Here is a 24,196-nt window from a genome sequence, read left to right as displayed (position 1 = left end):
TGTGCTTCCCTTACTGCTGTCACCAACACCCTGGCCTGCGTTTTTTGTTTCTCCTCATCCCTTCTCGTATACACCTTTTGTGCTTCCCTCAATAGTTCCTGTAAGCTCTTCTCTTGCCAATTATCTATCTTTTTTTTTTCTAACTCCTTCGAATGTCTTCCCATGATTTAGTAACGAATTGTGTTTTTAAAAGGACCACTCCCACAGGGGATTCAGGGTCGGTCCATGATGGGCTTTGTTCTGGCTACTTTTCTGCCCCGCCCCCACCCTGGGGGTTTCTGAATTCCCAGTCCTTTATGGCAGTCTGCCTTATCATATCTCGCTCTTCAGTATTAAACAAGGATCTTAATATAGCCGAGAAATCATCAAAAGAATATATGCTATCTCCCAAAAATTCGTCCAACCTTTCTGCCACCCCCAATGGATCATCCATCAATTTTCCTATTTCCTTTTTGAAAGCCCTTACATCTCCCGTGTTAATGGGAATATTTACAAACCCAATTATTCCGGGAGCCGTGGGGACCCCCCTTAAGGGGTATTAGATTAGGTCTGTCCCTTTCATCATCGCTATCTCCCGTGTTTCCTTTCCTTGTTTTTTTTTTTTTTGCCGAGTTCTACTGGCAGGAGGGGACGTGCTTTCCCCGGTGTGGCATGCACGTGTGTGTGTCTCCCCGGACTGTGTGGAGAGGGGGGGGTGGGGGTTGGGACGGTCCCGGAGCGCCTGCATCGGAGACTTGTGTATTAGGTGGTGGTGCAGACTGATCTGGGGGGGGGGGGAGGGGGGGAGCGGGGGCTGCCGAGACTTGTGCTTGTGATGGAGGAACTTGGTATGGGGGTAGCAGCTGCCCCGTACTTACCTTGTAGCCAGTTGTCTTAATAGGGAACAGCCGCGCGCTGGCATGTTCTTATAGCCTGGCATAATCTAGCTCTTCATTGTCCCACTCTCATTTTAGGCGTAAAATGCACAGCACAACTTTATACTGACCAGAAACAAGACAAATTCGCTACCGATTCCCAAAAACCCGTGGTCGAGAAGCCAAAAGCACTTAGATTCCAGCCCTGCAGAGTAGTAGCAGCAGCTTGTGCTGTTTTTAAAACTGCCGCCTGCAGGACCGGGTTTCCCCACGCCACGTGGCCGAGCGGCGACCAGTGCTGCCCGTGCATGGCAGGAAAGCCCGAGCCGGGCTCCCCCGCCGCCCGTGCGTGGCAGGAAAGCCCGAGCCGGGCTCCCCCCGCTGCCCGTGTGTGGCAGGAAAGCCCGAGCCGGGCTCCCCCGCTGCCCGTGTGTGGCAGGAAAGCCCGAGCCGTGCTCCCCCCGCCGCCACCGGGAGCCGCCGCCGCCCCCGCCGCTATCGGCGTAAGTCGGAGCCTCCTCCGCTTCCCCCTCCCGCCGCGGGGAAACCGAAGCCGCCGCCACCGGGAGCCGCCGCCGCGCGAGTTTTAAAAACTGCAGAGCCACGCTGCCTGCGGCTACACGGAGCTGCGCAGCCTTTTAAAACATTAACTTAAGGGGTATTTTACTGTTCACTTGTCCCATATTTAAAGTTTTCTTACCGTATTCCAAGTCAGTGTCCACAAGTTGTTCCAAGAAGTCAGTTACCCGCGTGCTAAAATATTTATTTCAGTCCTACCCCGAACTGAGTTTTTACCAAGTGTTTAAACCGGTCTTCTCCCGACCGAACCTTGCCAACCTAAATGACCACACAGCGAACCGATCTGTGAGTTTTTCGGCTGGGAAATGAGTGAGCTCTCTTTTACCTGTTTTCCTGGGCTCCCCGAGCCCAGAGCCGGTGAGGTTTACCAATTTCTCGAGTCCACGAGAACGTACCTTCCCTCCCCCGACCCGTCCGTGAGTGGATCCCTGTAAACTCCCAGAGTTTCAGGTCGTATGCGTGTTGTGAGTTAAACCCGAGTCCTTTCACTTCCCCCGTAGCCGACCACCGCCCTTGCGGGCTAGTGGAACTGCGGTTTTTTTGGGGTCCTCACTCGCGCCATGGCTATGCCACGTCTCACTCAAACACACACCCACCCACGCGCCACCCAACCACGCAGTACTCACGGCTCCTTTTCCCGCGTGGATTCTTCGTGCACGTTGATTTTACGAGTGAAAAATTGCTGCAGCCTCGGAGATTTAGCTCCGAATTCCGAGAGCTCTGGGCCCGTTTATATCCTTTCCTTAATGTGGCTTTTTTTGCTGCTTTTGGAATCTGGTTGGTTCCGTGGGGTTCTGCGGTCGTGTCCGGCTGCTGAAATCAGCAGGGCGCCGCCCGGATCCAGGAGAGGGAACTCCCAGGATACCCCCAAACCAGATCACGTACGGGGTCACCAAGTTTGTTATAAATGAAAATTTTTCCAGCCAAATTAATATGAAAAATAAAATATTTATTTTACAATGAAATTTTATCTAGCCAGCCACAAGGAAAGAACAGAGCCGAGCCCGGGGTCAGCCCTGGGTGTGCAACAAAGAGGTCAGCCTCAGCAGAGGTTTTCCTCTATGCCCACACACCTCCATCCTGGTACAAGCAGTTTTTATAGGGAAAGTTCTGCCTGAGGCCAAGATTTCAGCAATCAGTCTTTTCTTCTTTTTTTTGGTGATGAGGGAGAACAAATCACTGTCTGGAGTTTGTTGAATCCTTTGATGAAATTTACGGGAACGCTGTATTCACGCCTCAGGATTTCCATGATATCCATCTCGGGTCGTTCACGCTAACGATCAGCACCTGGGGTTTCTGTATCTCCCCAGACATGGCCCATCTCCTGGCGAGTACCTTCTTACTTGTAAATCAGTTTCCAATCTACACCCAGTCTCACCTGCGCCTGTGAGGGGGGGAATCCTAATACAAACATGTATACTCTAACAAATATTCAATATCACATATATCATATTAGAAATGGCGCAAATTATATCTACTACACATAACAGTTTTGTTCTGATTCTTATTACTCTTTCTTTAGTTACGGTTAATAAATTTCTCTTTATACTATTTAAAGTTTTGAGCCTGCTTTGCCTTTCTCCTAATCCTACTTCACAGCAGGAAGTGAGTGCATTGGTGATTGGCCAGCACTGAACTCACCACACTCTTTAGTGCATTGGCTGGGAAATCTCAAAGTTGGCGAAGTCTCAAATTGGCGAATCAAAACCACTACACGAAATTAGTGTTTCTGCCTGGTTTCAAACTGAAACCACTACAGTCTTTCATGTACCAGTCCCTTCCCTTTTGAATTTAGTAACCGCCTTTCTTCCCAAATTGTCCAAAAAGTGTGTACTACCCCAAAAGCATACTTTGAATCAGTAAAATATGGTTCCTTTCTTGTGTGCCAAATATTCCAGTGCTCTTTTTAGAGCATATAATTCACAAGACTGAGCTGACCAATTTGAAGGCAATTTTCCTTTTTCAATGGCCTTCATCTTTTGCCCATAAACCAAAGCATATCCTGACATTTTTTCCCCTTGTATGCATCTGGATGAACCATCAACATATATTCTTTCCCCTTCTAAGAGGGCTTGTTCTGTGAAATCTTCTTAAACTTTATTTTGGTATTGGATAATTTCTAAACAATTATATGTTAAGTTACTTTTTGGTTCTCCATATAAAAATTGTGCTGGATTCAAACTTTTGCTTACTTCTAGTGTCAAGTCATCACTGTCTATCAAGATTGCTTCATATTTTAACATCCTAGAGTCTGTTAACCATTTTTCGGCTTTTTGATTTAACACATTTTGGACTGCATGAGGTGTACATATGTTGGAACTCAAAATGTCCCTCAGACATTTTTTGAGGTTCCAGGCCTTGGTCAGAAGCATTTTAGACCCTGGCAAGCAGCTGGAAACAGCTGTGATCTTGAGTTTGAACCATGGAATGAATTACCAACTTTGAAGGTGGAACAAGCGGTCACAGAGAGTTAGATGGTATAGTAAAAGTAGTCACAAATTAGAGGGGAAAATTTTTTAGTATTGTACAGGGGGGTCAGGAGTTCTAAGATGGAGGAAAGTGGGCCTGATCCTGTTCTTCCTCCTTCTTCTTCCTTACCTCCATGTTCTTTGTGATGTTGGCACTCACAGATTGGTTTAGAGTAGAAGAGCACATTGTAACATAGATAGTAGGTATTGGGGAAAATCTGTAAACATATAATACGTAATATATCATATAAAAGATAGTAGCAGCCTTGGGCGGGGGGAGAGACGACAGAGACACCGGACAGTGAGGGTGTCAGGAGAGTGTGTGCCTCTGCCTGGGCCGCTGACCTAGGCAGCCGCAGCGGGCGAGGACAATCTTTTAGATAACCAGCAATAAACTGCCTTGAGACCGAAGAACAAGAGGCTGCAGAGTTTTTCTTTGGAAGCACGGGTTGGAGGAGAGACTTTACCACCACACGAGACCCCTGAATCAATCCCGGGGTTCTCACACCTGGCATCCCTGGACGAGCATCAACAAGAAGAAACATCAAACAGCCTCCAACCTTCAGCGGCAGAAAAGAAAAACAAAAAAGGAAAATAGCAGAGTGCACAAACTCTCCACAAGTTCCAAGAAGAGAGGGAATGAGAAGCTCAAGATAAGAACCTGACCTTCACCAAGACAACTCGTCTCGGGGACTTTCCAGGGAGGAGACGACACAGAAGCGCGCCTGGGATCTCTCACCTGTGACCTGCTGGACAGTGAACAGTGCCATCTCCGGATTGACCTCGGGCTGACTCAGATTTTGGTGAGAAAGGTCAAAATTAAGAAAATGGGGGGGGAATTCTCCCAAGAGGAAGCTCAGATAGTATCTGTCCCACGGGAATTCTCCCGGGAGGAAATTCAAATAGTATCTGCTTTACAAGGCATTATCTCTGCCCATCGGGTAGAGATCACTCAAAAAGAGTTGAAAATTTTGTTATTGTGGGTGAGGTGTAATTTCTCACCCTTGGATTTAAATTTGTTGTTTAAGCCAAATTTTTGGCAGGAAGTTAATAAGCAATTATATTATCGAACTATAAAAAAAGATAAGCTTGCTGCAAAACTGCTACCTTCAGCGAGAACAGTTTTAGAGTCACTCGCACAATGCAGCAGCTCAAGTCAGGCAGCCACGGCTCCTGGGGAAAAACAGGGGGGGGGACAGTCCAGCCAGCAGCTCGGGACAGGTCCTTTCACGACGGACATAGTAGAGGATACCCCTTCGCGTCCCGTATCCCCAAGTTCCCACTGCTCCTCAGTATCCTGAGAGTCCCCAAGCTCCTCCGACGCGGAGACTCCCCAGATGGAGGCAAGCAAGCCAAGCGCGGCCCCCAAATCCGCGGTGGGGGGGGCGCCGGCAGCAGCCCCAGTGCGGGAGGGTGCGTACGTGAGTGCCGAGCAGAGGGAGGAGGGAGAGGAAAGTGCTCTCGCATCTGCGCAGGCTGGGAGTTCAAAACAGCCTGCGCAGAAAGCGAAAGCAAGGGGACCGGCGGGGGCGGGACGGACCGGAGCGAAAGCGGGGGGTGCGAGTGCGGCGGTGGTACGCTCTGAGCGTCCGGTGACGCGTTCGATGCCGAGAATCCGTGAGGCCGCCGAGGCGGCCACCCAGATGGCGCGGGAGAGCAGCTCCCTGACTGCGGCAGCCACATTTGCCGAGGGAGCGGCAGAGGGACAGCGGGATGCGTTCCTCGCTGCGGCTCGGGCGTCGGGCATGCGCGGGAAGGTTGAGCGGAACCCGGAAGCCACAGGGGGAGGGGATTTTTCGCATCTTGAACGCGCGGCACGGGCGCAGGCGTGGCGGAGCCGGCGCGCGCGGGCTGTGGGTGCTGGCGCAGAGCCAGGAGAGGGGCAAAGCGAGGCGGAAACATCAGGGCCAGAATGGGATCAGGAAGGAGAGGGCGTCAGTTTCGAGGGGGACGACAGTGGCTCTGAATCAGAGGCTGTGCGGGGAGGAGCTAGGCAAAAGCACAGCTGGGGTGGGAGCAGAGGCGTCCACACCCCCGTGATGACGCAGGCAGAGTCGGGGCGTGGCCAGGATGTAAACATTCCTCAGGGCACGGTTCCGATGCAGTTCCCATGGCAACAGTCAGCCCAAGCCCACAGCCAACCCCTGTCAGCTTCAGACATGGTCAGAATAGAACAGTTATTACAAGAGTCAGTTTCACAGAGTGCAGGGATTGCAAACGTGAGTCAGTTATGGGGAGAAATGCTCAAAAATTTATCAGGAATTACCACGGGGTTTGCAAATGTGAATCAGTTGTCAGAAGAGATGCTCAAATATTTATCAGAAGTGCAAATTGAAGAGCCAAGTGCAGTCCCGACCTCAGTTGGTCAGGCGGCAGCGCCATCTAGTGGCGGAACCACAACATTGCAACAGATTTTACAGGACCCAGTCAGACAAGGCAAGGTATCACACAGTAGCGGGACTTTGACAATTCAAGACTTTTTTCCAGTTTCTTATAAGAAAAAATCTAGGGTGAGAAGAGCTGCATCTGCACGACAGCAGGAATCTCCGCTGACCTCAGAAGAGTGTGGGACTCAGGACACTTCTGCTGAGGCTCAACAACAGGATGACACGATTCGCATCACTGCCTCGGAGGGTGTCCCAGCTTGGACAATTCCAAAATCAAGGTCTGCCAAAATTTCGGGGCAGGGAGAATCAATTTCAGTATCAAAAAGGGTTGTTGAATTTCTTTTACGATATTTAAGCATAGCCTTGGAGTCACAGCCAGAGCTGTTGGTTCATCTTCCAAAAATCTTCCAAATAATGCAGGGCAGCCATGTGTTCTCCTCCAGAGCAGGTGCTCCACTTTTCTCCAGAGGCACCCAGCTTTCATCTTCACAGATGCCACAGACGCCGTCGGTATCGGTGAGTGCTGCTGCATCAAAACTGCAGTCACCACAGATGACTCCACTCTACAGGCAAGTACCCACAGAACTTCCAGCTTTGCCGAATGCGAAAGTGGACTGGCAGGACATTCGAGCAGAATTGGAAAAGGAGAAAGGTTTATTACAGGGTTCGGGAAACATAGTGATGCCGGTGAACTATGATGCTCAGGGCCAAAACCCGAGATGGGAACGCCTGGATCGTGGAGCAATCAAAGATTTAGCTAAGGCCATTCGGGACAGTGGGTTGTCATCACCATATTTCAAACAGATGTTGAAAAGCATTTTTGGCATGTATGATTTAACACCATATGATCTTAAATATCTTGAAACATCAGTTCTTACAGACACCCAAGCTCTCATTTGGCAGAAGGCGTGGCGGAGATCCCTGGAGGAGCTGAGAGCCAGATACCAAGGCGGGCCAAACGCAAACCTCACCATGGTGCAGCTTGCCAGTGATCCTCCTGAGGACGATCCAACTCAACAGGCGGTGAGACTCCCACAGCACATGCTCAGCGACATGAAAGAGGCTGCACGGAGAGCAATTCTTCAGATTGCTCCGGCGGGGGTCCAGGACAACATCTACACCGAGATCAAGCAGGGTTCTTCAGAGCCATTTTCTTCGTTCGTGGATCGTCTTTCTCAGGCAGTGAAGCGGCAGGTGACCGAGGAGGGGGCGAAACCACATCTGATCAAGAGCCTCGCATTCTCCAATGCCAGCCCAGAATGCAGGCGAATCATCAGCATGATGCCGCACAAGGCCACCTTGGCAGACATGATCGAGGCGTGCAGCAAGGTGGGGACACCACAACATGTTGCTTCCATCATGGAGGAACACTTGGGGGATCTAATTGAAAAGCGTGTTAAGGAAGTTCTTGCAAATTATGCAAAGGGCAACACCGGTGCAGAGAGACGGTGCTTTGGGTGTGGGGCACAAGGACATATTAAAAGGAACTGCCCACAACTTGCAAAGCCCAACAAGCCACCAGACCTCTGTCCTCGATGCAGGAGAGGGAGGCATCTCGCGAGTGAGTGCCACTCACAGACAGACGTGGATGGAAAACCTCTTCCGGTTCTGGGAAACGGGAAAAAGAGCGCGAGTCGACGCCAGCGCGCTTCGACACAAATTCTGGCGGTGACACAGAATCAGCAGGAGCAATCCTCGGGGAACAACAAACAGAACCCTTCAGCAGAGCAATCTCCAAAATCCCCAGCGACCCAGACTTGGTACCACCCGGATTCCAACGCGTCCTGGCAACCTCCAAATTGACGTGTTTTTTGGACAATAGCCATGCAGTGATACCCACGGGTGTCACAGGGACTTCTTGGAAAAGGGAGGATTTTTTAATAATGGCGAGAGACAGAAGCAGCATTCTTGGACTTGTTGTTTACCCATCTTTGATTTCAGCAAACCGTAATGAGGAGCTGATGGTCATAGCAAAAGCCTTGCGACCACCTTTGACAATTCCACAAAATACACCAATTGCTCGAGCCATGGCTTTGCCATCTCACCCAGAAAGGCAAGTCATGCCAGTGTTCAACACACGGGACTCTTTTTCTGGTGATCAAGCAGAAGTGCATGCATCTTGGGTGAAACATTTGAGCCGAGATCGGCCCGTCGTTACTTTTCAGTTGACTTGTAACGAAAAGACAATTACTATCACGGGAATGCTTGATACAGGAGCAGATGCTACAGTTATTTCATACATTTCTTGGCCCCGGGAATGGGACTTGGTTGCACCTTTGGGCTCTCTCACAGGCATAGGAGGAAGTTCCCTATGCATGCAGAGTGAAAATGCAATCGTTGTCACAGGCCCGGGAGGGAAAACAGCAATCATCCGTCCTTTCATCGTGCAAAAGCCCATCACAGTGTGGGGAAGGGACCTTTTGGCACAATGGGGACTGAAATTAGAATTGGATTTTTAACAGGGGTCACTGTGGCACTCGCCACTCTGAAGTTGACCTGGAAAACAAATGATCCTGTTTGGGTGGATCAGTGGCCCCTTGAGCGAAAGAAATTGAGTGCCTTGAAAAAGCTGGTCCAGGAACAGCTGCAGAAGGGACACATCAAACCCACAGACAGCCCATGGAACTCCCCAGTGTTCGTCATTCACAAGAAAACTTCAGGATCTTGGAGACTGCTTCATGATCTCAGGAAGATCAACGAGATCATCGAGGACATGGGACCACTTCAGCTTGGACTCCCATCTCTCTCAATGATCCCGAGAGACTGGTCGCTTGTGATCATTGATCTCAAGGACTGTTTTTTCAGCATTCCACTTCATCCAGATGATGCTCCACGTTTTGCATTTTCTGTCCCAAGCATCAACAGAGAAGAACCTCTGCAAAGGTACCATTGGACAGTTCTTCCGCAAGGTCTCAAAAATTCTCCAACCATTTGTCAGTGGTACGTGGCCCAAGCATTGCATCCAGCACGAGAGAAGCATCCAAAACCAAAAATTATTCATTATATGGACGATTTGCTCATTGCAGCACCGACAAAACAGGAGGTGCAAGAGGTTCGTGACTGTGTGATTGCACAGGTGCAAAAGGCAGGACTGGAAATCAGTGCACCAAAAATACAAGAAATTGCACCTTGGAAATATCTGGGCTGGAAAATCTCGAAGCAAACAATAAGGCCACAGAAGCAGGAAATCAACACAAAGGTCACCAATCTGCAGGACTTGCAGCAGCTTTTGGGGGAGATCAACTGGATGAGACCAATCCTGGGAATCACCAATGATGACATCTCGTCACTGCTCGATCTTTTGAGAGGGGACAACAACATCAAATCTCCCAGAACTCTGACGCCTGAAGCAAGAAAAGATCTTGAGAAGATCACAGACATGATTCAACAGAGACAAGCACATCGCTTTGTGGAATCATTGCCTTTTCATTTAGCAGTGTTGGGGGAAACAGCACAGTTATATGGGTTGATTTTTCAGTGGGATTTGTCTCAAATGGACCCTCTTTTGTTGATAGAGTGGGTTTTTTGAGCTTACAGGCCCTCAAAAACAATTCTTACAGATTTAGAAATGATAGCACAAATTATTATTAGGGCGAGAACCAGATTGCTGGTGATGTCAGGCAGAGATTTCTTAGTCATTCATGTATCTTTAAAGAAAGTATATTTTGAGTGGGCGATGCAGAAATCACAGGATTTTGCAATTGCTTTGTTAGGGTATCCAGGAGTTTGTACAGTTCATTTTCCGGCGCACAGGATGTTAAATGCAAAAGTGAGTTTCAGGGAAAAGCCAAAAATAAGCCAGGAGCCAGTGGAAGGGATGACAATATTCACTGATGGTTCAGGGAAAACTCACAAATCAGTGGTCACATGGCAAAATCCAAAAACGGGGGAATGGGAATCAGATATAAAAATAGTACAGGGTTCACCACAAATTGTGGAATTGGCAGCAGTGGTCAGGGTTTTTCAATTGTTTCAGGAACCTCTCAATCTGATCACAGATTCAGCATATGTTGCAAATGTGGTCAAACGATTAGAGGGATCACTTTTGAAACACACTGACAATGAAATTTTATATTCATATTTGTTATGCATGAGGACAATCCTAGAAAACAGAGAGCACAAATATTTTGTTGCACACATCAGAGCACATTCCTCACTCCCAGGGTTCTTAGCAGAAGGGAATGCTCACGCAGATAGGCTCACAATGACCATATCACAGACATTGCCAGATATTTCTGAGCAGGCAAAATTGAGCCATGCATTTTTCCATCAAAATGCACAGGCGCTGATGGAGTCCTTCCGCCTTTCTAAAAGTCAGGTGAGGGAAATCATCAGTGCTTGCCCAGATTGTCAGCTTGTGCAGCCTCCTGCATCCACAGGAGCTGTCAATCCAAGGGGATTGCAGAGTCTTCAGCTGTGGCAAGCTGATGTCACAAAATACCCATCTTTTGGGAAGCTCAAAAATATCCATGTTTCAGTTGACACATTTTCAGGGGCAATTTTTGCATCACTACATACAGGGGAGACTGCAGAACATGCCTGCAGACATTTTTTGCAAGCATTTGCATCACTCGGGGTGCCACAAGAAATAAAAACAGATAATGGTCCAACTTACACAGGCAAGGTGCTTGACAAATTTCTGAAAAAATGGGGAGTCAAACACATTTTTGGTATTCCTTATTCTCCCTCAGGTCAAGCAATCATTGAAAGAACACATCACACCCTGAAATCCCTCTTGGATAAACAGAAAAGGGGGGAAGCAGGTGCAACACCGCACATGCGGTTGAACAAAGCTCAGTATGTATTGAATTTTTTAAATGGTTCTTTCTCCGAACCCACTCCACCAATTGTTAGGCACTTCACAAACAGCACACAAGCAAAGCTAAGGGAAAATCCTTTAGTTTTGATCAGAAATCCAGAATCGGGACAAATTGAAGGTCCATTTACATTAATAACTTGGGGCAAGGGTTTCGTTTGTGTTTCCACAGAGCGAGGACCGAAGTGGGTGTCAGCGAGGCACGTGAAACCTTATCGGGTGCAGACGCAAGTGGACGTGGACCCGAGAAGCAGAGAAGCAAGCACGCAGACGAAGGCAGACAACGACGCTGCAGACGTCACATCAGACAACGATTGATCACCCAGAGACTTGGGGGGTTTTTCTTTTTCCTGGGAAATCAAGTGTTGTTTGGGTGTTGCTGCATTGCAGGGTCTCTCACAGAGGGTGGGGGCATGGACATGGGATTCAGACAGATAGTGTTCATGTGCTTCATTCTCTTGCCTATTGCCTTGGGCAATGGGACAGACTTTCCCATGAAACAACCAAGGGAAAATGTGTGGGAAACTTTGGCAAAGGCAGCGGGTCTAGACAGCATTTGCCTGACTCATTCAAAGCCAGGGAAACCATTTTCAACATGTTTGGTAGGTGTGCCAGTGGAAGAATGGCCAATTCCAAAAAGCATCCCTCCAAAGATTCTGAAAACTTTTTCAGATCCTGTGGAAGGATGGCAAGTTTGGACACAGTACCTTCCTGTGGCTCATTTGGAACCTCCAGAATTGGACATTTTTGGGTCAACAAAAATGAAATGGTGCATCGAATTTATTTCATCAGGAGTGGCAAAGACAGATAATCATACAATAGATGTCACTCCGAATCAGCCTTTTTATAAAAATGCATCATCTTGGTGCAATCACACCAAAATGACAAGCAAACCATCCCTTCAACATCCAGCCACTTTACCGAAGGGAATGTTTTTCATTTGCGGGGACAGAATTTGGCCTGCTATCCCTGCAAAAATCAAGGGCGGTCCATGCAGCATTGGGGAACTCTCATTGTTAACACCTGATTTGAAAACTTTACAAAAGCAGACACACAGGGAAAAAAGATCCCTTGAACAATATAGTCCAAATTGTGATGATGATGTTTCTACCTGGAACAAGGCTCAGAGAATTGCAGTAGCAATTTTCTCACCCCAAACAGCATCAGGGGTGGCCTTGACACAATTGGATCATATAGCGTGTTGGTTGAGCAAACACAGTCGTGCCATTTCGTTTGCACTGAGTGACATGTTAACAGACATCAGCAGTGCAAGGCAAGCAGTGCTTCAAAACAGGGCGGCGATTGATTATTTGCTGCTGACACATGGGCACGGATGTGAGGAATTTGAGGGGATGTGCTGCATGAACTTGTCCGATCATTCAAAATCTATTCATGAAAATATAAAACAAATACAAAGTAGTATTAGCAAATTGAACAAAGTTACAGGGTCCTGGTGGGATGATTTGTTTAGCTTTTTTGATCTCTCACCATTGTGGAAAGAACTTTTGAAAATAGCATTTTATATTCTTATAGGGCTTGTAGTTCTTCTGCTTGTTCTACCATGCATTTTCGTGTGTATTCGAAAGGCCTTGAACAACATGGTAAAGCAGGTGTTTCTGGTTCAAACAGAGAGGGGAGATGTCGGAACCCAAAATGTCCCTCAGACATTTTTAGAGGTTCCAGGCCTTGGTCAGAAGCATTTTAGACCCTGGCAAGCAGCTGAAAACAGCTGTGATCTTGAGTTTGAACCATGGAATGAATTACCAACTTTGAAGGTGGAACAAGCGGTCACAGAGACTTAGATGGTATAGTAAAAGTAGTCACAAATTAGAGGGGAAAATTTTTTAGTATTGTACAGGGGGGTTTTAACACCTGTACAGGGGGGGTTTTCCTTTGTACAGGGGGGTCAGGAGTTCTAAGATGGAGGAAAGTGGGCCTGATCCTGTTCTTCCTCCTTCTTCTTCCTTACCTCCATGTTCTTTGTGATGTTGGCACTCACAGATTGGTTTAGAGTAGAAGAGCACATTGTAACATAGATAGTAGGTATTGGGGAAAATCTGTAAACATATAATACGTAATATATCATATAAAAGATAGTAGCAGCCTTGGGCGGGGGGAGAGACGACGGAGACACCGGACAGTGAGGGTGTCAGGAGAGTGTGTGCCTCTGCCTGGGCCGCTGACCTAGGCAGCCGCAGCGGGCGAGGACAATCTTTTAGATAGCTAGCAATAAACTGCCTTGAGACCGAACAACAAGAGGCTGCAGAGTTTTTCTTTGGAAGCACGGGTTGGAGGAGAGACTTTACCACCACACGAGACCCCTGAATCAATCCCGGGGTTCTCACATTTATCCCCCAGAAAATAGAGCCCATGACCTACCTATTCTTCTGGGTGTATCTCTTGGAATAGTTTCAGGTCCTTTTTTTAGGTGAGGGCATTCCCTCTTATAGTGTTCCTCTTCCCTACAATAGAAACAGGCATGTTAAAATCGCTACTGGGATTTTGATAGTGCTGAGGTTCTGTTTCTTCCCTTTTCCCTGTCTTTAAAACCTGAATTTTTGGGAGTGGTACCTGGGGGCTTCAGATTCCACTGGAAGTTATTGTGTTGCAGAGTGGCTATCATTATTATTGCATCCACTTTGGCTTTTTCTTCATCTCTTTGTACATAAACCCTTTGAGCTTCTTTTAGTAGGTCATTTAGTGACTTATCATGCCAGTCTTTCATCCTTTCCAACTTTTTTCTAATATCTGACCAGGCATGAGCAACAAAATTAACCCTCAGTAGGGCTTGCCCTGCTATGGTCTCCGGGTCTATTCTGGAGTACTGTTTCATATTCTTTCAGAGACTCTCTAACCACTCAGTTGGGGTTTCTTCCTTTCCCTGTTGTCCCTCTAAAGCTTTTCTGACATTTTGCCTTCAGGGTACCGCCTCTTTTATTCCTCTGATTATCAGATTATTATAATCGTTCCTATGTCATCACCCCACCTCTTAATTTTGTTTCCAGTTAGATGTTATTAGCATTTTCTGGTCCCCTGGTGGACCTTGTTGATTCTCTCTCTCCCAAATTCTCATTCCAGCAGCTCTAATCTGCTTCTCCTCTTGGGAAAATATTTTCATTGTTGACTGAATTTGTTCCCAAATAAAAATGTTGGGACTTAAGAATCAATCTAATTGTTCAGCTGTTCTTATGGGATCTTTCAATAATATTTTAATTTCTTTTTAAAAATTTCTGACTTCTGAAGATGTCAGGGGGGCATTTACAAATCCTGTCCCCCCTTGGACTCCACCCACTGGTACTTCTCATAATGGGAATAAACTAATTTCTTGATCCCAACCTTTTTGTTCTTCATTCTTTATTACCCTTTCCCCTTCTTTTGGGGTAGTGATAGGAGAGGGATTTTTGAGCTGCTTTTGGGTTTTAACTGAGCTCCTAGTATTTTGGTATGGTGCCCCTCTGCTAGGAAGGGGTTTCATTTGGACAGCAGGAGCCGGTATCTACAGGGAAACAGAGGCGGGGGCAGGAGTTGGCATTGAAGCCAGAACCACCAATGGGGCAGGAACAAAGATGCCCAGCACGTATGGGGAAGGTGCGGCCCCTGGCAAGGGAGGCCGGGGAACCCCCCGGCAGAGGCGGGGGAGGGGGAACTCCCGGGCTCAAGCAGAGCACAGACTGAAGAGGTAATATTTCCAGGGGGTCCCAACTCCTTTATTTTCCTCTGCTTTCAATCTCTGGGAGTTTTGATATCTTAAAAACATTTACCCCCGGGGGTTCTGTGTCTCCTCTCCAACAAGAGGCTGATTCTTTTTCCTTCCAGATCACATGGTTCTTTTGAATTTACAAATATATTTAAAGCTTGGCAATTCCAAGCTTCAAAAGACCCGTATCTTGGCCAATAGACGTGGCCGGGTCTTATTTCTTTTTTTGTCCATTCTGTCATACAATACTGAATCGTCTTTGCTTTATTTTTTTCCTTTGTATAAGGATCAATATCCCTGTCAGCTAGCTTAATCCCCAAAGGACTATATTCGGGTATGTCTGCTGGCACCTTTTTGCTCCCTTTTTTCCTTGAACCCAACTTACTGGTTCCTTGTCCAATTTCTCCAGGATTTTACTTGTTCATCCCTGGCCTCTGTTTCCCTGCTCCAACCCACTCCAACAACTTGAACACCACCCACCCTTCACAGCACAGAAAATCTTTCCTCTCCAACAATATAATGCAATCCACCTCCCTCCAGAAGGTAAACTTTAAATAAAAAATCTATATTACATATACTTTTATTTCTTTAATATATATATCTCTCACTCTCACTCATTCTCACTCACAACAAGACAACAATAAGGTACCTTTTACTTTCAAGTCACTTGTTAATACCCACCTACAGGTATTGTAGAATCTCAAATATTGCTGTCCAACCCCAGATTCTTTTGGGTATCTCTCAATCTGGCAAATTTGTGGGTCCACCACTTTTGTCATGTTTCCTACTGGATTGTGCTAGAAAACCCTCAGGTCCCTTTCTCCAAGGGGTCCCCCCCCTTCCCTCAGACCCAGTCCCAGTCACCCCAGAGGATTCTCTCACTCCTTTAATCTCTAACTTTGTTTCCTCGCGAGCCTTTTTTTTTTTTTTTTTTTGTGAAAGAACGGAACCACAGCCCTCAGACACTCCACAATCACTTTGCAGGTCTGGAATAACCAGCCCACGTCTCATTCACATAGCATTCATCCCCTGTATCTGCCCCCAAAAAAGTACTTACCAATCCTCTTTTCTTCTTCAGGTCTTTGTGCACAAGAATTGTGGGACTAGTTACCGTATTTTAGGGAGCCTTTATCCTTTTCTTTGCTTTATGTGTCTCCTTTTGTCCACGGGGTGGTAACCTGCAACCACCGATCACACCAGAAAAAAACAGAGCAGGCCGCTGAACTCAGTGGGGCACGCCTCCCCCACTCAAGATCTCCTGGTGGTCTCAGTTACATCCCGGATGAGCTCCCAGTTTTGAAAAACAAGGTTCACTTTCCTGTAAAGATTTTAAAAATTTAATAAAGGACAACAGGAGACAAAGACAATAAAGCGAAGATATACGGCTGGGTGCCTCTTGGCATTCAGCCGAGAGCACACCTGCCGATGCTCTCTTCTCCCCTCTGCTTTTCCCTTGCCCCGGCTAGCTCTGGGGAGAAGGGGAGCGGGCAGATCTCCAGCGCTTCCCGCTGAACCCTCCCGGGCTTTGGGCTGCACTGTGTGAGTTCGGAGAGCAGTCAGCGACCCCACGGCGATTTAATGAAGAGAGTCTTTCTCCGGGGGGCGAATTCTGTTGTATTGTGATCCAAGGGGGAATACAATAATTCGAAGGGAACCAGGGGTGCCGCGCCTGTGTTTGCCGGAGCGGCGCGGACAGGCGGGGCGGCACGCGCTGGAGTCGGCCAGGAGAAAGCACAGAGCGGCGCGGGCAGGGCGGAGCGCGCTGGAGCCAGCCAGGAAAAAAGCCCGGAGCACGCCGCGCGCACGGACTAAGTATGGAACGGGGGGAAACCGGAGCAGCCAATGGGGTAATGCCACGGGGGGGTTGAGGGTAGTGGGGTACGGGGGTACATCCAATGAAGGACGGACAGGTGGAGGGTCCCAGGTCCTCTGCCTATCACCCGGCGTCCCGGGTGGAAGATTCCAGGTGGGGGGAAAGGGACACTGAGTGACAGACAGGCATCTGGAGTAAACAAGGGGATGACATTGCATTTTTGGGGACAACGGACCCGCGGGGAAAGACGGGAAAACCCGGGGGGAACCGTCACAGAACCAGGGGTACATGGAACAAACCTATACATAATGCAAATGTAATAAAGCATAAAAAACACAACTCTACACAAACCGGCTATTTTGGAAACACCCTTTATTTACCATTTCTATTGCATCAGCCTGTTACGTATTCATAAAAAAATATGCATTTTAAACTTGTGACAAATGAGTAATGAAATGGTTGACTCTCACAATTAAAGGGCAAATATTACGTATATGCTAAGAGAAGTTTTATAGATTTATAGTTATGTCCCCTCCCTACTTTTGCATTGTTCTCACAGGATGGCTGGGGAAGCCGGTGCATTTGGGAGGCTCGGCTCATTACTATGGCAATACCTGACTGCCAATCAAGATGTCAGGAAGTGATCTCCACCACTGGACAGCAAAGAAGGAGTCGATGGACAGAACTCTGGGAGGCACCAAAGGGTTAAAAGGCAGAACAGCCATTGTGTGGATGAGCACATGCTGGGGAAAAAAATCCTTTGCTCCCAGTGCTGTGTTTATTTTCTCTATTCATTCTTCTGTTGTAATTTTTGATAAGGCTTTAATAAATCTTTTTAAAATTTTTGAAAGTGAGTATCATTTCTCACAAACTTTTCCCCAAACTAGTTTAGATGTTCCAAGAACTGTTTAGCACATCTCCTTCTCGGGGCCACCTTTTTAGACCATGTGTATTTCATGGTTGTGGTTTTAGTCCATTCTTATCATCACCTCCAGTTATGGGTTTTGGCCCATATTTTCTACCGATGGTAAGTGTTGATAGTCATATCAGTAGCAGGGGTCCTCATCATATGTTCCTTGAATATTATCCCAACCAAGCAGGCATTTTAACACAAGCATATCTATATCAGCTATTTCACTACTATGTCTAAGCTTAATTAACAACAGAATTAAAAACGATATCATTATCGCAAAGTTACTTTAACATTATACATATAGCATCCATTTTAATATTTGCGAAAAGCCAATATTATAATATATATCTAGAACACAGTGCAATGGCCGTTCCCACGATCAGAGCTCCACTCACAGTAGAAGAAAGGCAGCAGGAGACAGAACCCTGCACTGGTGATCAATTCTCCCCACAGCGACCACAGCTTCTCTCCCCTCTGAATGCTGAGAGTGCAAGAGAGAGAGGAGCTGCACCCAACCCCATTTTCCAGTCCAAAAATCTCATGGTATCTCTTCCCTCCACAAGAAACCCCAGTTAAAGAGAGAGTAGCCTGCTGCACTACTCCCCTGAGCTTTGACAATTTCTTTTGTCTCTCTTAAGTATCCAGTCGTTATTGTCTCCTAACAACATGTATGGGGGAAAAAATCCTTAAGAGAAAAAAAACACACAAAAATAAAAACCCAAAAGGAGAACTCTTAAAACCCCAACATCAGATCTGGGGGGAGTGTAAAAGCTGTGGTTCAGCAGAACCCCAAATATCAGAAGCCACAGCTGAAGCCCTGCTGCATGCCAGGCTTGTCCCCCTGCAGTCCTCAGCTATCCTCATGTGAGAAACGACTGCTCACTTTAAAAATTCAAAAGGTTTATTAAACTTTAACAAAAATAAAACAAAAGGACTAAATAAGCAAAAGCAGGACTCCAAGGTACCCTCATTGCTGCCTACCAGGTGGCTGGCTCATCTTCAAGATGGATGCTTAGTCTTTTATACTCCTGGGGGTTGCATCAGCCAACCCTGGCCCCTCCCAAAGTATGTCAGTGAACTCTTCTTTGCCACTTATTGGTGGAGACTGCTTTGTTGAAACTTGATTGGAGGGTCAGTGATACTTATCTCTTCAAGCCAGGTCTCATAAGATCTCAGAGAAAAGTATCACACCCAAGATAGCTCAGCTACCTCAGATGGCATAAAAGTAGCAGGATGGCTTCTGTGACAGTGTTGGAAACAGAAAAGTTTTAATAAAAGGCAAAATATCAAAGCTCTTTACAGAGAAAACCGGAGCCAGGACAAGAGGTTCTTGCTCCTGCTAAAACACTTCACAAAAGCGATTACTTCGTTTGTTCTGTTCTTTTTCTAGTGAATTGCTAAGGCAGGACTTTTTGGCTTCTGTCCAATTGGCTATCCTTAAGTTTGAGGTGAAGTCCCCAAGGTCCTATGAGGTGTCTTTTTCCTAAACTGAGGGGAGAAACTTCTGGGCTTTTTTCCTTTTTAAGGAGACAAAGGGTAATTTGGTCATTCTGTCAACAGGGAGCACATTCCTACAGGTCAGGTGTTGTCATGCCGCACCTCTCCCAGCAACAAGCTTTTCCATTCCCAGTTGCCCCATGTAAGGGGCACATGTGCATGCCTTCTTTCTGCCTGTCCTAGACAACCCAGCCTGTCTGATGGCAACAATACAGAGGGGGGGAAGGGCGAACTATGGGCAGAACAGAGGACATTTAACTACAATAACATAAATATACATCAATAAAGCTTCTCCTAATATTCACACAATATTCATCCCTTAATTGCGATAGCCGATCATCTCATTATCCATCTATAACAAATTCTCCTTTTATTTTTTATAAGTTATTTGGTTCAAGCAATTAACTATTTTTTGAATTTTTTTATGAACTACTCATGTTTTTCTTAAGTCAAGTTTGATTTTGGATTAGATATAATAGCATCTGTTCATGTGGGTGAGGACAGTGGAAAAGTGTTTTAAGCAAAATGTTTGGTGGAGTTTGTGAACAGTGGTCCAGTATGACTTTTACCCCCACCTACCATGCCTGCAGGGTTGCTGCCTGCAGCAGGGTTATAATGTTCTCAGTGTCAAATACAGGGGTGAACCTGGTCTTGCCCTCTGGTTCCCACCATACTTCCTTTTTAAGGGAATCATTTTAGCACTTTTCACTGTTCCTCCCCTTAACAGATACTTGTAAATTTCATAGGACGATTATATTAATGACTAATGCAATTTAAATTCTCTGCTCAAAATGTTACTTAAACAGTTATCTAAAGCATGTAGAGTAGTCTTGCGGCTTTCACTTGTCTTTCACAAAGTACAGTAATGGCGGAGTAGTGTTAGTCTATCAGTATATGAGAATGAGTTCACACATTTACAAGTTCTAACAAGTCTACAGCAAAATTAAGGCACGAGGTAAGAACATAAATAACAGCAGTTTGAATGGATTTGTTTGTATTTCTGTTATAAACTAAGTTGTACTCTACATCTTGTAGTAGAGTGTACACAGGGAGTTAGGGGCTCCTCTGCTCAGTAGAGCTCAGTAGTGATACATACATATTGACACACACAAACACGCACATCTGTTTTCTCAGGTGAGACAGCAGCTGGATGCAGAGAGATATGCATCCAGAGCCATGTCTCTGGGCGTGCTCAGCCCATGTCTGCATGTAGGGCTATGTGCGGAGCTAGTACACACACATAGGTACTTGCTTACTGGTATAGAGCCTTGGCGTGCAGAGGTACCTGTTAGCAGCACACACTTGCACACACACATTGAGCTGTGCACACTCTACTTGCACATGCTAGCACATGTGTGCCACAGAGACATTTATGTACAGTCTCTACTAATGCACAAGTGTGTCACTGTCGAGGCGGGACGGGAATGAGAAGACTGACTCAGAAGCTGCTGAGAGTAAAACTCCGGTTTATTCAAAATACCCCGCTCTTTTATACAGAGCTTCGTGAGGACCAACTCCATTGGTCCTGAAGTGAAAACAATCCACACCATTGGTGCAAAGTGCTTGACGCACAGTGATAGAACTTAACTATAAATAATGTCGGTCGCACAGACACCTGACAGGGAGGCACAGATCTCTCTGGGACGCTCGCCGCCCTCATCGGTGTCGGCGTTCCGACACACGGTCAGGCCCCCGTGATGGAATCGAGCAGATCAAAGCATCGCTGTCACTACCTGCCTCCTGTGACAGGGGCGTGCAGGACAGTCCGCGATCCACGGGGGAGGGTGGGCTGACGGGAGACACTGAGGCTGGGGATGCGGCTATCGACCACAAAGCCGAAGAACTGGGCACGGCCCCCGAACCAGGAGGGCCAGCCGCCGGTGATGGGGCAGGGACTGGAACTATTACCATCAGCTCGGTGGATCCTTCCATCGCAGACGGCAACATGAAAGGATCAGCAGGAGCTTGCAACATCGTGGGTGTGATGTGCATTGAAGCTGCAGTCATCAGAGGCAGGAACGGTGCTGGCTGCTGGGGCGCAGCAGGCATCATGGGCACCAAAGCCACAGCGGGCAGGGCAAGAGGCAGAACTGCCGCCACCGCCGAAGCAGCAGGCGGGGCGAGAGGCAGAGGTGCTGCCGCTGAAACATAGGGGGAATGGGGGCGGGGGGGGGGGGGGGGCAGGAGCCAGAGGCGCCGCTGAATCCACCGAAGCATAGGGCGTGGCGAAAGGCAGAACCACTCCAGCTGCGGGTGCGGCGGGCGGGGTGCCGGGCCCTGTCACTGGGAGCACCGGCGCCACAGCAGGCGTGGCGTGGAAAGCAGGCACCACTCCCGGCGCTGGCATCAGTCCTGGGGCAGGGAGAGCCGAAAACAACACCGAAGTGCCCCCCAAAACATGCTGCTGAATGATCGACGGCAGCACCGTGAAAGAAATCAAGTCAGTTGCAGCACACATCGCGCAGCGGGACGGACCGGGAAGCAGCTGTGCTCGTCCCGCCGGTAGAACCGGAGCCCCTGCGGCAGGCGGGGGGTGTGCCAGGGGATGGACCAAAGGCTGCATCCCTGCCCCCAGTGGTAGCTGAGGGCGAGGCCCATACATCTGCGCAGGCTCCATAGCTGATAACGAAGGAGCCAGGGGGGCCACTGCCCCCGCAGCACCTGGTGCCGCGGGCTGCGCAGCGCCTCCCTCCAGCTGCAGACTGGAGAGGGGCCCCAACAAGGGTTGAACCAGCGAAGCCGTATGGTCAACCGACGGACGGGCTCCGGGCTGTTGCAGCGAAGACAGGACAGGCCCCAACAGGCCGTGCAAAGGCAGGTGGGCCGAGCCCAAGAGCTGCGACAATGGCACTCCCAGCGCCGCCTGAAAAGCAGGTGCTGGCCCTGGCACCGTGCCCAAGGCAGATTGCGCCTGCTCAGCCGGCCGAGGCACAATTTGCTGTGCAATCTGCAGCTGATTGGCCGGCAAAGAATTCCTAGGCTGAGTATAGCCATAGGGTTGGGGAGCGCTGGGACCAGCATGAGTGCCCAGCAACACGGGAGGCTTGCGGGGCGTCCCATCATGTCCCGACACCCTGCTCTGCGTCACCCGGCCCGCCTGCCTGTCCCCACTCCCCAAGACACCGCTGCACACAGAAGCGGCGTAGTCACTCCCGGAGAGAACACCCTCGGAGTCTGTGCTCCCCGGGGCTCCCTCCCGCAGGGGCATATACACGGGCCCCCAGACCATAAACAGTGTGGATGCCGCCGCGTCCCCCTTGTTCATCTGCTTCATGAGGCACCACCCCAAATTGTGCCAGAGCTTCCCATCAAAGGCCCGCCCAATGTCCGCAGAAAATCCATGGTCCCGAGCCCAGGTCAAGAGCCATATCAGTTCGTCATCAGAGATCCGAGCCCCCATCTGCGGGACAGAGGCTTGCCAAGTGGACAAGACCGTCCGATCAGCTATAGACGGCTGATTCCCCCTTGCTATGAAACCTCCCATCAGTGAACGTCCACTTTTAGAGACAAGACAGTCCGCTCCTCCAGGGAGAACCCGTCCCGCACAGTCCCAGCTCTTAAAAGCCGACCTGCAGTCCAAATAGGACCAAGCCTTCTACAGAAAGCGTGCGGTGTCAACGTTACCTTTCTTAAGAAGGCAAAGGCGTCTGTTCACAGCCACAGGCTGGTGGTGCAGTGCCTTGCCGCCAAGACTTCCCCGCAAGACGCTGAGGTTCAGGTCGCCAGCCCAGGCAGTAGTTTCACAAGGGGTCGCCAGATGTCGCTATCGAGGCAGGACGGGAATGAGAAGGCTGACTCAGAAGGTGCTGAGAGTAAAACTCCGGTTTATTCAAAATACACCGCTCTTTTATACAGAGCTTCATGAGGACCAACTCCATTGGTCCTGAAGTGAAAACAACCCACACCATTGGTGCAAAGTGCTTGACGCACAGTGATACAACTTAACTATAAACAATGTGAACAACAAGAGAGATAAAGAATTATTTACATTCTCTTCCAACTCTTTGCCAGGCTTCTGCCTGGCTAGAAACTCTGTTTCTCTCTTTGACTGAATCTGAGACCCACACACGTGCTCACAAACATGAGACTTGCTCGTACATTGAACTTGTGTACATTAACACAAGCATATAAATCTGTGTACGCTAATATGTGTAGTGTTATCAACACACATATCTTACACAGAGCCCTGCACTTGCAGAGCCTGTGCACACTCACAAACACAGGGCTGTACACAAACTTAGTCACACCTGTGAGGGGGTAATTTAGCACACATGTATATAGTAATGCACACAAAACATTTACACCTTGGTATTTGTGTGTGTGCACCCAGAGCTGTGCACACCAGCAAACAGGTACTGTATGTGCAGACTCACACCCTGGTACACATGTGCACATAGACACACACTGGTGCATATGTGTAAAGCACTCTCCAGAGCTCTTCTGGAAAGAGAGTAGTAGGACATCTACTGTTTGTTATCACCCTGACACTTCTAGGCAGTATTTTACCCTCTATGCCTTTGGGATGGGAACAGATAGTGTTGTCTTAAAGGAAAGGTTAAAGAAAGAGTGTTGGATTTTTGCCTCCTGCCTCTTACCCTACAACAGCAGGAGGGCAAAAAACTGAACACTTTTTGTTGTTCTGTCTTTCCTAGGGGCTTGATCAGCACAAAGGAGAGGTCATTTATTTAGATTGTGGAGATTTGGATAAGTACTTCTCTTACAAAGAATAATTTCAGCACATCAGGTATAAAAAATTTGGTCTATCTCATTTATAAGGAAAAGAGGTTTCTCCTTTGAAATGAATACAAACTAGAACCAGAGAGGAAGGCACTGAAAAGACAGAGAACAAGGCATAGTACTGGCTGTCACCTGTTATCAGAATGATGAAAAAACCAAGGCACTTTCCAGTAGATGAGACTGAAGGCTTTGAAATTAAGAGGTGCCAAATTTTCAAATTCTCTCAGTGTTCCCATGGCATACATTAATATGTCTCATCCTGTACCTCTATTCCTTTAAGGCCAAGTATAGATTTGTTGCATCTTCTCTGAAGAGGGTAATACAAAAACCAAACCCAAGTCTCATTCCCCCAGCTGCTTAAATAAGAAGCCGTCTTTCCTCTTTTGTTAGGCAAAATTCAAGAGGATTTCTGATATAATGAACAGTATTTAGAAA

The sequence above is a fragment of the Taeniopygia guttata genome, chromosome W, assembly GCF_048771995.1.
Source record: "Taeniopygia guttata chromosome W, bTaeGut7.mat, whole genome shotgun sequence".
NCBI classification, from domain to species: domain Eukaryota; kingdom Metazoa; phylum Chordata; class Aves; order Passeriformes; family Estrildidae; genus Taeniopygia; species Taeniopygia guttata.
Note: the sequence above shows the minus strand (reverse complement) of the source record.